At 40.0% G+C, this 16,772-nt stretch overlaps 1 pseudogene; it reads left to right on the top strand.

The window, feature by feature from the left end:
* The first annotated feature begins 506 nt into the window (after positions 1–506).
* LOC100474252 overlaps positions 507–16,772 on the top strand; it is a 35,058-nt pseudogene continuing 18,792 nt past the window's right edge.

Genomic DNA, 16,772 nt, shown 5'->3' on the forward strand with positions numbered 1-16,772 from the left:
AATAATCACAAAAGATAAGTTGGTCATTACTTATGGAAGAGGAAGAAGGTTATAATTGGGGTTATAATGTTTGGGAGCTTCTGAAGTGATGGTAATTTTCTATTTCTTTCTATTTCTTGGCCTGTGATGTTAAGGAACTATATATTTTGTGACCACACTTAATCCTTCCGCCAGGCAGTGAGCTTGGCTGAGGATGGAGTCCAGACATGACTTCCAAGCAATGTTAGTCAACACCCTTTTTAAATTTTAATATGGATCCTGGGGAAAACAGGTTTTTATCTTTTCTCTGAATTTGTATGCTGAGACCACCATTTAAACCAGGACCTGCTGGTGGCTATCATTGCCAGTGAATGGAAGAAAGCCTGCTGAGAATGAAGCCAACACAAAAAAGAGCAGAGCAGAGAGATGGGAAAGATGAACTCCTGATGAAGCATTCTAAGCAATTTGATCCATCCCCGCCTAAAGCTACATCAACCCTGCACAAGCTAGTTTCTTTCATAGTAACCATGAGTGCTGATCAACGTACGTCTTCTGTTTCATTCTGTGTCAGTGCAAAAGAAAATGGAGAGAGTATGAAGTGGGTGTGATGCCAGTTTATGCATGAAAGTCCCAACAAGAAAGCAGTTTGTTTTCCCTGTTGCTAGCTCTATTAAGGTAATAGCATCATACAATATTTAGCTAATGCAAATATAACCGAGAGAAGGAAAAATATTGAGGGGAAGGGCTTTGGGTGATTCCACATAACATTATCTGTAAGACTTCTTTACCTATAATGGGAAAGGGTGGGGAAGATCCATTCCCTTGTGTTCGCATAGCCTGAGCACCTCGCCACAATGAATCTGATTCTAACATTTAATAACACATGCTTTTCATAAAACATGGTTCTACATGAAGAAATAACATTTGTTTCAAAGCTCAGAAAAATTGCCTGCTTGAAAGAAAGAACTTTATCAAACCTTGATATCAAGGTAAAAATGCTAAGCTGAATAACAAGTGTTGAATAAGATGTTAGTGAGGACTTTTGGTTGCAAAATTAAATCACAAAGATGAATTGATTGAAAACAGCATATTTCTACAAAGGCCTCTTGCTTTCAGATCTCTTGCTTAACGAGGTAAACAGGAATTCCAAGGCAACTAAGGTAGGCACAAATGTTTCAAAATTTGCTTCAACCTCAGGATACATAACACTTTATTTTTTAAAGATTTATTTATTTATTTCAGAGAAAGAAAACACATGCGTGTGCATGCAAGAATGGGGGGAGGGGTACGGGGAGAGGGAGAGAGAGAAACTCAAGCAGACTCTCTGCTGAGCATGGAGCCCAACGTGGGGCTCGATCTCACAACCCTGAGATCATGACCTGAGTCAAAATCAAGAGTTGGACCCTTAACCAACTGAGCCACCCAGGCATCCTGCATAAAGCTTTATAATTTAGTTATCCATCTAAGCACATATATCCTATATCTTATGTGATTATGATTTAATGAGTATTCAGTGTTATTCTTGTGATTTTTGCCCTGTTTACTGAAGATTAGCTATAGTTCCTCTCTGATTTTAAAGACACCAGGAACTTTTTCTGAGCATAAAATTTTCATTTACTTATTATGAAAATAATATTTCATGATTATAAGATAATAGGATCATATTTTTGAGGATTAAGGATATAAAGAAAGGAAAAAAATACCACTCTAACAGCTAATGTGTACCATTTTCAAAATAATCTTTCCTTCTCTTTGTTGAGGTCTCCCAGGGGATTCTAACGTACAGAAACCCTCTTCTCTACTTGGTTCTGATCAAGTTAGTAAATTACAACAAAAAATAAGGCAGAAGAGGCCCAAAAGTTACCTGTGTTGCTGAGATAAGGACTCTAGACCTATCACGAGTTTGCTAATATTGAACCCCAGAATGAGGCAGAGAAACCAGCAGTATTGGATGGAGGAGGCCTCCCCAGGAAGCGGACATATTCCTTGATATGCTCCTCAGAGAAGCATCATGAGCCTGAAGCCAATTTAGGGTGGTCCAAGCCAAGCAAGCCCAGTTATTTTTCCTAAACTAGCAATCAGTTAACTCACTCTACCTCTCCTAGACCAGTATGGGTAAAGGGAAAAGGGGAGAAGTTAACAGGGGAGCTTAGAGAAAAATCTTCCTTATGGAAAATGTGAGTAGAAAAGGTGTTTCCTTTTTACAAGTAAAAAAACAAACAAACATACAACAAGAACAATAAAACCCCAAAACCCCAGTGGAGTGTAATATTCCAAAACTCAAAGAGAACAATTCATTGGTTGTAATGGAGTCATGATTATTGTTGTATCAAGAAATACGCACAGAAAGCAGTTAACATAGTAGCACTGAGACTGCCCTCCTTAAAAAGGCCTGCTTGCAAGACTGGCCTCTGGTTACCCTCTGGCAACCTGGGTTTTGAGGGGTTCCTGTCATGCCTACAAATGATAAGAATTGTTCACTGTGCCTAAACTGTCCAATGTGGTTTATGTCGAACACCTCCTTCCTTCTGGGAGCCTGCATTTTGGTATATGCTAGGCAGAGAGTGCCTACATGACCAATCCCCCATAAGAACCCAGAGCAGTGAGCCCTTAATGAGTTTCCCTGGCACACAATACCTCACGTGTTGATAAAACTTATTGCTGGGATAATTAAATGCATTCTGTGGGACTTCACTGGAAGAGGACTCTTGGACATTTGTACCTGTTTTTTCCACATCTTCCCATACTTTTCCTTTGCTGATTTTGCTTTGTATCCTTTCACTATAATCAATTTTTAGCTGTGACTATGACGATGCTGCGACCTGTGAGCCCTCCTAGAGAATCACCGAACCTGGGGGTGCTCCTAGGGACCCCTGAAATAACATGGCTAGTGGTTTCAATTGTCCTTTGATCCTCAGCCATTCCTCCATGAAACAAGAATGATAGGAATTGCCCAAAGGTGGACCGTGAGACGTAACAGACTCAGAAGGAAGATAACATGGAGGCCATTTGTCTATGGCCTGTGTAGATTGTATTAGGTTAATTTAGCTAATCTGAAATTGTGTGTTCTAGAATTCCTTTTCCTGTATGGTTTTGGGTTAGCATGAGTCAGGAGAGAGATTTTGTATAAGGTTTGGAAGGCAAAAGTGGGACAACAGGTATCTTGCTTTTTATGCTCTGCTGTTGCAGATCATGTGTGTTGTCACTTGTCCACTGGTTCATCTGGTCTGCAACAGGTCAGCATCTGGGCTGGCATCAGCTGCAGCTCCTGCCTCAGCCTCCCTGACTCCTGGGCCAAATGCATGGTTAGCTTTATGATGAAAGGCACCAGTGTCTCCTGGAGGACACATTTATCATCAAAGCTGAAGACTTGGAGGTAGTGAAAGACCAAGGCAGGTTCAAGTTCATCTAATGGGTTCCAGCTCAGCCTCAAAAATGTTGAAAGAGGCAATCCCCCATGGTCTCTGAGTGTCCCTTGATGTTCTTGCTGGGTATGCCGAGAATACAAGTCTCTTCCTACCTGGGCACTTCTCAGGGTTGTGTTTATTTACTGTGAGCAACCTTGAGTATTAGATAATATTTTACTCTGGGATAAAGAACAGACTTGCTTACTGCTTACTGTATGTGCTTACTTTGGTGAATCTCTCAACTCAGGGTTTCTTAACTGTGATGCAAATTCCCGGTAGGTGCAGTGTCTGAGTACCTCTGCGTTGCACCCATGGGACTTGGGGGCGAGAGGAACTGAGACAAGCATGATGTTTCTGCTGCTTGCTGTACTGTGAGTAAAGAGTTTTTTCTCTCTGACCCTGGAATATAGTGTTTCCACCAGGATTTATGGAGCAGTAAAAGGCGAACTTTTTAGCTTGAATGTTGGTTAAAATCTTAGACTCTGACAGCAGGTTCTAGTTTGTCCTTGCTTACCCCACTTGATGTTCATCTTCCCTTCCCAGCTGCCTGCCCTGTGAACTTCAGGCACCAGACATAGAAGCAACAGATTCACATAGAGTGAATTTTGTCCACTCCCCAACCCTCTTCTCCTCCAGTAACCATCAACCTGATCTGTTCTCTGTATCTGTGAGGGGTTTTTTTTTTTTAGTATTGTTTTGTTTGTTTGTTTTTAGATGACACATATAAGTGAAATCATATGATATTTGTCTTTGTCTGACTTATTTCACTTAGCATGATACCCTCTATGTCCATCCATGTTGTCGCAAATGGCAAGATTTCATTCTTATTTATGGCTGAGTAGTATTCCTCTGTGTGTGTGTGTGTATGTGTGTGTGTGTGTGTGTGTGTGTGTGTAGAAATAATCCTCTTTATCCATTCATCCATCAGTGGACACTTACATTATTTCTATGTGTTGGCTATTGTAAATAATGTTGCTATGAACATGGGGGTGCAGATATCTCTTCAACATAGTGTTTTCATTTCCTTTGGATATATTGCCAGAAGTGGAATTGCTGGATCATGTAGTTTTATTTTTAATTTTTTGAGGAAACTCCATACTATTTTCCATAGTGACTGTACCAATTTACCATCCTACCAACGGTGCACAAGAGTTCCCTTTTCTCCACATCCTCACCAGCATTTGTTATCTCGTCTTTTTTTTTTAAGATTTTATTTATTTGAGAGAGATAGCTAGAGAGAGCATGAGGAGGGAGGTGAGGAAGAAGCAGATTCCCCACTGAGCAGAGAGCTCTCAGCTGGGCTCGACCCGAGGACCCCGGGATCATGACCTGAACCTAAGGCAGGTGTTTAACTGACTGAGCCACCCCGGCGCCCCTCTATTGTCTTTTGGTTTGATTTGTGGCTCCCTAATGATCTGTGGTGTTGAGTACCTTCTCATGTACCTGTTGGTTATTTGTATAACTTCTTTGGAAAAATGTCTATTCACATCCTTTGTGTTTTAATCAGATTTTTTTTTTTTTTTTTGCTCTCGAGTCGTATGAGTTCTTCATATATCTTGGGTGATACTAACCACTTATCAGATATATGGTTTGCAAATATTTTTCCCATTTCATATGTTATCTTTTTATTCTGTTCATTTCTTTTGCTATGCGGATGCTTTTTAGTTTGATGTAGTCCCGTATGTTTATTTTTTATGTTGTTGCTTGTGCTTTAGGTGTTACATACAAAATATCATTGCCAAGGCCTATGTCAAAACACTTTTTATTCTTCTGCGTTTTCATCTAGAAGTTTTGTGGTTTTCAGTCTTACATTTAAGTCTTTTTGAGTTAATCCATTTTGAGGTAATCTTTGCGAGTGGTGTAAGGTAGGGCGACTGTATCATATTAAGGGAAGACTGTGTATCCCAGCAGGTGTATGCAGGCCATGGATATGGAGTCTAGAAATAGGTGGTCATTAAAAGTTGGGAAAGATGAATGTAGGTAGTAGAGACTTCTTTTTATAATCTTGAATTGAGGTGGCAAAGTAGCTGGGAAGGAGAATCTAATGGTAGTAGCTAGGTGGACCACCTGTTTTAGAGAGCTAGGTCAGTCATCAGGGAGGTTCCTAAAATAGGACAGATAAGAGATAGAGACCAATGACTAGAATTGGGGATAAAAGGAACTGGGCTTGGCTTGATACTGAATGCCAAAGTTCAGCTTGCCCCAGAGTGCCAAGGTCTGGATTGTCCTTTGAGATGGGAAGGGGAGAGCCAGCAAGTAGTTCAAGTGGTTCTGGGTGTGGTGAAGTGAAGCCTCCGGATTAGATGCAGAAGTGTTATACACAAGTAATGAACCATGGAACTTTACATCAAAAACTAGGGATGTACTGTATGGTGACTAACGTAATATAATAAAAAATTATTATAAAAAAAAGATGCAGAGACCCCAGTCTGAAAATGCAACGCACCTGCCATTAGTCATGCTAACGTAAATAATATTATGTTGTTGCTGCAGCTTTATTCTAGAAAGTCTATTGTACATCAGAGATCTGGATTTTATAGTTTTCTTTCTTCCTTCCCTTCCCTTTCTCTCTCTTTTTCTTTCTTCCTTCCTTTTCTTCCTTCCTCCCTCCCTCCTTCCTTTCTTCCTTTCCTTATTTCCTTCTTTCTTTCCTTTCCCTCTTTACTTTTCTCCCCTTCTGTGTCCTTCTCTTTTTTTCCTGTTTTTTGGTGTGACTATATGTCCAAGCTGAATAAGAAAGGTAGAACTGCTTAGGATCTCTAATTCGTGCTTGTGGTGATAAGAAAGGCCCTGGGCCTTCTACCCACCTAGACTATCTCAAGTAGTCCTATTACATTAACTACTCCACAGATGCAGGTTATATTTCTACTCTGACTTTTCCAGTGAGGTTGGAGGCAGATCCACCTGTCCACCCATCATTCCCACTACCCTTTCACTTGAAACCTGCTCCTTTTTCAGTATTTTCCAACTCAGTAAATACCATTCATCCTGGTCTATAATCGTTCTCCACAGAGCAGCTGAAGTGATCTTTTAAAGCACAATTACATTATGGCACTTTGCTATTTTAAAACCTTCCAGTGGCTTCTCCAACAATTAATAATAAAATAGTCCTGCTGAAATGCTTGTTTTGAAAAAGTGATAGATCTATTTGGGCACAGGAAGTTTCACATATGCTAATGTTTGAAAAACACCAGACAGATGCAGAAACTGCACCCAGTGAATGGAGCACACATGCACACACCTCAACCCCCTCCCCCCTCCCCGTGCAGCTGCCTCATGTGGGTTATGGGCCACACCTGTCCACATCAGGTGTTATTCTTTTTATTTTTTATTTTTTTATTTAAAAAATTTTTTTTATTATGTTATGTTAGTCACCATACAGTACATCATTAGTTTTTGATGTAGTGTTCCATGATTCATTGTTTGCGTATAACACCCAGTGCTCCATGCAATACATGCCCTCCTTAATACCCATCACCAGGCTAGCCCATCCCCCACACCCCTCCCCTCTGAAACCCTCAGTTTGAGTTCATAGTCTCTCATGGTTCATTCCCCCTTCTGTTTACCCCCCTTCATTCTTCCCTTCCTTCTCCTACCGATCTCCCTGCTATTCCTTATGTTCCACAAATGAGTGAAACCATATGATAATTGTCTTTCTCTGCTTGACTTATTTCACTTAACATAATCTCCTCCAGTCCTGTCCATGTTGCTGCAGATGTTGGGTAGTTGTTCTTTCTGATGGCTGAGTAATATTCCATTGTATATATGGACCACATCTTCTTTATCCATTCATCTGTTGAAGGGCATCTCAGCTCCTTCCACAGTTTACTTGTTGTGACAATGCTGCTATGAACATTGGGGTGCATATGGCCCTTCTCTTCACTACGTCTGTCTCTTTGGGGTAAACACCCAGTAGTGCAATTGCTGGGTTATAGGGTAGCTCTATTTTTAACTTTTTGAGGGAACTCCACCCTGTTTTCCAGAGTGGGTGTACCAACTTGTATTCCCACCAACAGTGTAAGAGGGTTCCCCTTTCTCCACATCCTCTCCAACATTTGTTGTTTCTTGCCTTGTCAATTTTTGCCATTCTAACTGGCATAAGGTGGTATCTCAATGTGGTTTTGATTTGAATTTCCCTGATGGCTAATGATTTTGAACATTTTTTCATGTGTCTGTTAGCCATTTGGATGTCTTCATTGGAAAAGTGTCTGTTCATATCTTCTGCCCATTTTATGATTTGTTTATTTGTTTCTCACATATTGAGTTTGAGAAGTTCTTTGTAGGTCTTGGATACCAGCCTTTTATCTGTAGTTTTATTTGCAAATATCTTCTCCCATTCCGTGGGTTGCCTCTTTGTTTTGTTGACTGTTTCCTTTGCTGTGCAGAAGCTTTTTATCTTGATGAAGTAACAAAAGTTCATTTTTTCTGTTATTTCCCTTGCCTTTGGAGACATGTCATGAAAGAAGTTGCTGTGGCCGATGTCGAAGAGGTTACAGCCTATGTTCTCTTCTAGGATTTTGATGGATTCCTGTCTCACATCGAGGTCTTTCATCCATTTGGAGTTTATCTTTGTGTATGGTGTGAGAGAGTGGTCAAGTTTCATTCTTTTGCATGTAGCTGTCCAATTTCCCCAGCACCATTTATTGAAGAGACTGTCTTTTCTCCACTGGATGTTTTTTCCTGCTTTGTCAAAGATTAGTTGACCATAGATTCTAGGGTCCATTTCTGGAGTCTTTATTCTATTCCATTGGTCCTTGTGTCTGTTTTTGTGCCAGTACCATGCTGTCTTTGTGATCACAGTTCTGTAGTATAGCTTGAAATCAGGCAATGTGATGCCCCCAGCTTTGTTTTTCCTTTTCAACATTTCCTTGGCGATTCGGGGTCTTTTCTGGTTCCACACAAATTTTAGGTTTGTTTGTTCCAGCTCTTTGAAAAACGTCATTGGTATTTTGATCGGGATGGCATTGAAAGTGTAGATTGCTCTGGGTAGCATAGGGCAATGTGATGCCTTAATTCTTCCAATCCATGAGCATGGAATATTTTTCCATCTTTTGTGTCTTCTTCAATGTCTTTCAAGAGTGATTTGTAGTTTCTAGAGTATAGAGCCTTTACCTCTCTGGTTAAGTTTATTCTGGGATATCTTATGGTTTTTGGTGCTATTGTAAATGGAATTGATTCCCTAATTTCTCTTCCTTCAGTCTCATTGTTCATGTATAGAAATGCAGCTGATTTCTGAGCATGGATTTTGTATCCCACCACATTACTGAATTGTTGTATGAGTTCTAATAATTTGGGGGTGGAATCTTTTGAGTTTTCCATATAAAGTATCATGTCATCTGTGAAGAGAGAGAGTTTGACTTCTTCTTTGCCAATTTGAATTCCTTTTGTTCTTTTTTGTTTTCTGGTTGCTGTTGCTAGGACTTTTAGTGCTATATTGAACAATAATGGTGACAGTAGGCATCCTTGTCATGTTCCTGATCTTAAGGGAAAGGCTTCCAGCTTTTCCCCATTGAGAATGATATTTGCTGTAGGCTGGATAACCCTTTTATTTATGAGATTGAGGAATGTACCCTCTATCCCTACACTCTGAAGGGTTTTAATCAGGAAAGGATGCTGTATTTGGTCAAATGCTTTTTCTGCATCTAGAGGATCATATGGTGCTTGTCTCTTCTCTTATTAATGTGATCTATCACACTGATCGATTTGTGAAGGTTGAGCTACCCTTGCATCCCAGGGATGAATCCCCCTTGGTCGTAATGGATAACCCTTTTAATGTACTGTTGGATCCTATTATCTAGGATCTTGTTGAGAATTTTGGCATCCATATTCATCAGAGATATTGGTCTGTAATTCTCCTTTTTGATGGGGTCTTTGCCTGGTTTGGGGATCAAGGTAAAACTGGCCTCATAGAATGAGTTTGGTAGTTTTCCTTCTGTTTCTATTTTTTGAAACAGCTTCAGGAGAATAGGTATTATTTCTTCTTTGAATGTTTGGTAGAATTCCCCGGGGAATCCATCAGGCCCTGGCCTCTTGTTTTTTGGGAGGTTTTTGATCACTGCTTCCATCTCTTCATGATTAATTGGTCTGTTTAGATAATCAATTTCTTCCTGTTTCAGTCTTGGTAGTTTATAGGTTTCCAGGAAGGCATCCATTTCTTCCGGGTTGTTTAATTTATTGGCATATAGTTGTTGATAATATTTTCTAATGATTGTTTCTATTTCCTTGGTGTTGGTGGTGACCTCTCCCCTTTCATTCAAATTTTATTAATTTGGGTCCTTTCTCTATTGACTTATTGATCATATTTATTCTTTCAAAGAGCCAACTTCTAGTTTTGTTGATCTGCTCTACTGTGTTCCTGGTTTCTAATTCATTGATCTCTGCTCTAATCTTGATCAATTACCTTCTTGTGTGTGGGTTAGACCTATTCTTCTGTTCCAAACAGCTTCTTAAGGTGAGGATATAAGGACTGCATTTTAGATTGTTCTATTCTTTTGAGTGAGGTTTGGATGGCTATGTATTTTCGCCTTAGGACCACGTTTGCAGTGTACCATAGGTTTTGAACCAATGTGTTTTTTTTCTCATTGGTTTCTGTAAATTGCTAAAGTTCTTCTTTAATTTCCTGGTTTACCCAATCATTCTTAAGCAGGATGTTTCTTAGTTTCCAAGTGTTTGAGTTTCTTCCAAATTTTTAACTTGTGATTGGATTCCAGTTTCAAAGTGTTGTGGTCTGAGAAAATGTAGGGAATAATCTCAGTCTTTTGGTATCGTTTGAGACCTGTTTTGTGACCCAGCATATGGTCTATTCTGGAGAAAGTTCCACCTGCATTCGAAAAGAATGAGTATTCTGTTGTTCTAGGGTGCAGTGTTCTGAATATATCTATGAGGTCCATCTGGTATGTCATTCAAAGCTCTTGTTTCTTTGTTGATTTGCTGCTTAGATGATCTGTCTGTTGCTGAGAGTGGAGTGTTGAGGTCCCCTACTATTAAAGTATTATTATCTATATGTCTCTTTATTCTGGTTAAGAGTTGGCTTGTGTATCTACCTGCTCCCCTGTTGGAGGCATAGATATTTATAATTATTAGATCTTCTTGTTGGATACACCCTTTAAGAATAATATAGTGTCCTTCTGTATCTCTAACTACAGTCTTTAGCTTAAAATCTAATCTCTGATATGAGAATTGCTACCCCAGCTTTCTTTTGAGGTCTGTTGGCATTAAGAATGGTTCTCCATCCCTTCACTTTCAGTCTGGATGTATCTTTAGGTTCAAAATGAGTCTGTCGTAGACAGCATATGGATGGGTCATGTCTTTTTATCCAATCTGCAACCCTGTGGTGTTTTATGCGAGCATTTAGGCCATTCACATTGAGAGTGATTATTGAGAGATATGATTTTAATGATGTCATGTTGCCTGTGAAGTCTTTGTTTCTATAGATTGTAAATTTCTGTTCTGTATCACTCTTGGGGTCTTTTACTTTTACAGAACCCCCCTTAATATATCTTGTAGGGCTGGCTTGGTGGTCACATATTCTTTCAGTTTCTGCCAGTCTTAGAAGGTCCTTGTCTCTCCATCAAATCTGAATGACAGCCTTGCTGGATAAAGAATCCTTGGCTGCATGTTCTTCTCAGTTAGAGCTTTGAAAGTACCCTCCCAACCCTTCCTGGCCTGCCAGGGCTCTGTAGACAGGTCTGACGTTATTTTGATATTCCTCCCTCCGTACATGAGGTTTATCCCCCCCTGGCCGCTTTCAAGATTGTTTCCTTGGATCTAAGATTTGAGAATTGTACTATTATGTGACGTGGAGTTGGTCTGTTCTCATTGATCTTGGGAGGGGTCCTCTCTGCCTCTTGGACACAAATGCTTGTTTCCTATGCCAGATTAAGGGAAGTTCTCAGCTACAATTTGTTCAAATATCTCTTCTAGACCTCTCTCTTTCTCCACCCCCTCGGGGATGCCGATGGTTCTGACATTGGAATGTTTCATTGAGTCAGTAATCTCCCGTAGTCTAATATCTTGAAATTGGAGTTTTTTAAGCCATGTTCCCTCTTTTTCCTTCTTTTCTATCATCTCATCTTTGAACTCACTAATTCGTTCTTCTGCCTTGTTTACCCTGGCCGTCAGAGCATCCAGCTTAGACTGCATTTGATTCATAGCAGTCTTAATATCTGCCAGATTCATTCTCATTTCCGCCCTTAGAGAGTCTATATTCTCAATATTTTCGTTAATATTTTTTTCAAGCCTACACATCATCTTGATCATTTTTACTCTGAAATCCATTCTGGCAATTTGGTTATATCCATATCCATTAGTTCTGTGGAAGAGGCCACAGTCTCTGTTTCTTTCCTTTGTTGGGGGTTTCTTGTTCTTGTCATTCTGATGAGGTGTGGTTGCAGGGATGTCCAGAGACCAAATTATTGACCAGGACCCAAGCAAGGTGCACTTGTTTCATAGGGACCTTAGGGATGTGGGCTTATTGATTTTTTAGCCTGCCTTCTGGGGGAGAGGGGCCTGTTGCGCTGATACTCAGGCAACCCTGTTTGGGTAGAGTTGCCCCGTCCCCTGTGGGGGTGGTGGGGATGAGCACAATGTGAACCGGTTTTTCTGGGCTTTTGTTCTCTGGCAGCTTTCCGTGGTGGCTTTCTGTTACTCTTCTGAGAGCCAGAGCAGCAATGACCATATCCAAACCTCTGTCTCAGAACAGAGAGATCACAGTCTGATCTTCACTGAGCTCTCCTGGCCACTCTGTTTCTGTTGGTGCTGCTAAAAACCCACAGTGTCCCGGGTTGTGTGCCCCACAGCTGCCCTCCCAGTCCTCACTCCCAGGGCCATCATGTCTCTGCCCTTTGTGCTTCTAACACCGCCAGCCGCCCCCAGTTCACCCGTGGTTTGCGCATGTGCTCCTGAGCTCCTGGTTTCAGTCTGGTTTCTGTCTGATTTCTCCATGGCTACCGGTCCATGAGTCCGGCCCGCTCCCCAGTGAAGGTGGCTCCTGCTTCCCGGCGCCCGGCGCCCGAGCGTGGCGGCTCCCTCCGTCTTCCGTTTATCTTCCGATATCTGCACAGATTCATGGCTCCCCGCTTTGTACCTCAATACTCAGCTCTGGAGATGTTCGTTTGTAGAGATCCAGATGTATCTTCCTGCGTCTCAGGCTGATTTTGTGGGTGTTCAGCATGGTCTGGTATATCCAGCACGATTCAGAAGACTGGCTGAGATAGAGTCCTCTGCTCGTCTGCCATCATTCCCCCCCGCCACTCCATCAGGTATTTCTCCTTCCACTGGATTTCATTTAACCCTCCTTCTGCCTCCCAGAGCTCAGAGCTGCAACCCTTCTGATGTCCACTTCCATGAGCAAGCTTCAGGTATATAGGTTCAGGTTATTGTAGTATTTATGTTGTTAATCATTAAAAATGTGTTTTATTAGGTTTTAATCAGTTTTTAAAGTGCCACAAAATTTTTAAGTGTTTTACCTGTAGCTCTGTATTTTCCGTTAAAACGTGTGGTTTTTGTTGTGTGATTTGGCATAGCAGAGTGGTTTTTAGAAATGTATATGTTTTGGGGCTCCTGTGTGGCTCAGTCAGTTAAGCATCTGCCCTTGGCTCAGGTCATGATCTCAGGGTCCTGGGATTGAACCCCAAATCAGGCTCCATGCTCAGTAGGGAGTCTGCTTTTCCCTCTGTCCCTCCACTGCTTGTACTTTCTCTTTCTCTGTTTCTCAAGTAAATAAATAAAATCTTTTAAAAATTCACGTCTTAATTATAGCAGAAATAACTACACAAATATCTGGCTTCTAAGGACCTCCTGTTGGCCTCTGCTTGTCTCTCTAACCTCATCTCATACCACCATTTTGGCTCACAGTGCTTCAAGCACCCAGGCACTTCTGAACTCAGGGTCTCCGAGAGAGAGACCCTTGTTTTTTCTGCCTGGAAACTTATTCTTTCAGTTCTTGTCATGACTTGGTTCCATTGCTTCCTTCACATTTTAACCTCAGTTTTACATTTTCAGATTGGCCTTTGCCAACCCTTTTACCTGACGTGACTCCCCCCAGATCTCCCTTTGATAGCTCTAATAAATCAGCTTGTTTATTCCTTTTGGTAAACCTATCATAATCTAAAAATACCAGAAGTATTTTATTATTTTTCTTCTTACTAAAATGCAAGATCATTGAGGATATTTCTTTATATCCATCAACTTTAACAAGGCCTGGTACACAGTGGGCACTCACTACATATTTTTTGAATGAAAGAAAATGAACATTTTGTTATCTTTTTGCACTTATGGTAGACATCAATGCATCTACCAAAAAACCCCTCATATTTATGAGCTATAAAATATGTCAGAAAAATTTTCAGAATGTGAATCTTCCTCTAGCTTTCTCTGAAGGGAATTGTAGCATTTTACTAGAGTGAATGAACACTAGGAAAAAGGAAATACTGAGACTTTGAAGAGATTGTTACGTGCTGGGTCTGAATTGAATCAAAATCCAAGGGAACCAAAATGTCGTTATGGTCCGCTCATCAAAGTAGGGCTCATGGTAGTCAAGTGATATCTTTGTCTCTATAATTGTGGCCTAAATTTGAATTACTGTCTGCTCAATAGATCCACAGACTCCTATGGTTCTTTCCTAAGCTACTGAATGTACTGAATGGACACATTTGTCAGCTGGAAGAATCATTACAAAGGTTCTCTGACTTGTAAAGATATTATAGGAAGAATCAAATGGATGCCCGTAGAAGTTCCCCTTCCTGACAGACTGGTAAACAAAAGCAATACTACATCTCTGCAGAAATTGCAGGGATTATTGCCACTATCAAAGACTCAGAAGATGCAGGTTTGAAGATACAAATAAGATCCCTAATTTGCTTCTTTGGACTCTGTAGAATTGGGGTGGATCTTGGAGAATGGCTGTGGAATATCATGCATTTAATCAGGTGTTGACTTCAACTGCAGCTATTGCTTGATATGTGGTGCCTTTAACTGAAACAAATCAACATTGGTGTGCTGTGCAGCTATTGACCTGGAAAATGCTTTTTTCCTTCCATATTAATTCGCAAGAACCACACAAAAAGTAGTTTGCTTTTGGGTGGACCAACAATATACTTTCCTACCTCAGGGCTATGTTAATTTTCTTGCTTTCTATTACAGTGATTGTCTTGACATTTCAAACAACCTCACATTTCTCCACTACATTGGTTGAGATTATGTTCATTGCCTCTGATGAGCAGGAAATAACAAGTTCTTTAGATGCCTTAGTAAGACATCTGAGAAACAAAGAATGGGTTATAAACCCCACGAAAATTCAGAGGCCCACCAGCTCAGTGAAATTTTTGAAACACCATCTCAAGGGTAAAAGACAAGTTGCTGCATCTTGTATGACCAACCAACAAAAAGAGGCACAATGCTGGGTAGGCTTTTTTGGATTCTGGAGGCACCATATATTTGAGTATTTATGATAACTCCTACTGAATAAGCTGTAGGTTGTGGATTTTGAATGGGGACTGCACAAGAAGGCTGTGCTGCAAGTCCAAGCTGCAATGAGAACTTCTTTTCCTCTTAGGCTTTATGGCCTAGCAGATCTGATGATACTTGAAGAGCCTGTGGAATAGAGGGATTTACTACAGAGCCTTTGGCAAATACTATTAGGGTATTAGCAGAATTATAGGGCAGAGTCTAGAGTGTTTAGCAAATGCTTTTCCTTTCTTTCCTTCTTTTTCCTTCCATATGTATTTGAGAGAGAGAGAGAAAGAGAGAGAGAGAGCATCTGAGATTGCGAGTGAGCAGGGGGAGGAACAGAGTGGGAGGAGAGGGTGGGAGAAAGGATCTCAAGCAGACTCCCTGCTGAGTGTGGAGCCCATCACAGGGCTCAATCTCATGACCCTGAGATCATGACCTGAGCCGAAACCCAGAGTTGGATGCTTAATTGACTGAGCCACCAAGGTCCCCTCCATGCTTTTTTTTTAATGGAAACTATTCTTTAGAGGAAACTATTCTTTAGCTCTAGGTTGCTATTAGGCCTCAATATCTAATCATTGGACTAAGTACTTCTTCCTTTCTGATTTGGATGCCTTTTTCTTTTTCTTACCTAATTGCTGTGGCTAGGACTTCTAATACTATATTGAATAGAAGTGTTGAGAATGGGCATCTTAGTGTTGTTACTGATCTTAGAGGAAAACCTTTCCACTTTCACCATTGAATATGATGGTAGCTGTGGGCTTGTCATATATGGCCTTTATTATGTTGAGGTATGTTCTCTGTAACCCTACTTTGTTGGGAATTTTTATTATCAAAGGATGTTGACTTTGTCAAATGCTTTTTCTGCATCTATTGAGATTATCATAAGGTTTTTATCCTTTCTTTTATTAATGTGATGTTTCACATTGATTGATTTGTGATTATCAAACCACCGTGGCATCCCTGGAATAAATCCTACTTGATCATGCTGAATAATATATTTTAATGTATTGCTGCATTCAGTTTGCTAATATTTTGTTGAGGATTTTTGCATCTATGTTCATTAGAGATACTGGCCTGTAGTTTTTTTTTCTTTTTTTTTTTTTGGTAGTGTCTTGTCTGTTTTTGGTATTGGGATAATGCTAGCCTTGTAAGAATGAATTTGGAAATTTTCCTTCCTTTTCTGTTTTTGGCAATAATTTGAAAATAAATTATTAACTCTTTTAAATGTTTGGTAGAATTCACCTGCGAGGCCATCTGGTCCTGGACTTGTTTGTTGGGAGTTTTTTTTTTTTTTATTGATTCCATTTTTTTTGCTAGTACTTGGTCTTTTCAAATTTTCTATCTCTTCTTGATTCAGTTTTGGATGGTTATAGGTTTCTAGGAATTTATCCATTTCTCAGGTTGTCCAATTTGATGGCATATAATTTTTCCTAATATTCTCCTATAATCCTTTATATTTCTGTGATGTCAGTTGTTATTTCTCCTTCATTTCTGATTTTATTTGAGTGCTTTCTCTCTCTCTCTTTTTTCTGGATGAGACTGGTTTATTAATTTTGCTTATCTTTTTTGTTTATCTTTTTAAAGAACTAGCTCCTGGTTTCACTGGTCTCTCTCTCTTTTTTTTAAAGTCTCTATTTCTATAATTTCCACTCTACTCTTCATTATTTCCTTTCTTCTACTAGCTTTGGGCTTTGTTCTTTTTCTAGGTCCTTTAGGTATAAGGTTAGGTTGTTTATTCGAAATTTTTTTTCTTCTTGAGGTAGGCCTGTATTGCTATAAACTTCCTTTTTAAAATTGCTTTTGCTGCATCTCAAAGATTTTGGACCCAAAGATTTTGTGTTTTCCTTTTCATTTGTCTCCATGTTTTTTTTTTTATTTCTTCTTTGATTTCTTGGTTGGCTCATTCACTGTGTAGTAGCATGTTACTTAGCCTCC

This window comes from Ailuropoda melanoleuca, chromosome 5 (assembly GCF_002007445.2).
Source record: "Ailuropoda melanoleuca isolate Jingjing chromosome 5, ASM200744v2, whole genome shotgun sequence".
NCBI lineage: Eukaryota > Metazoa > Chordata > Mammalia > Carnivora > Ursidae > Ailuropoda > Ailuropoda melanoleuca.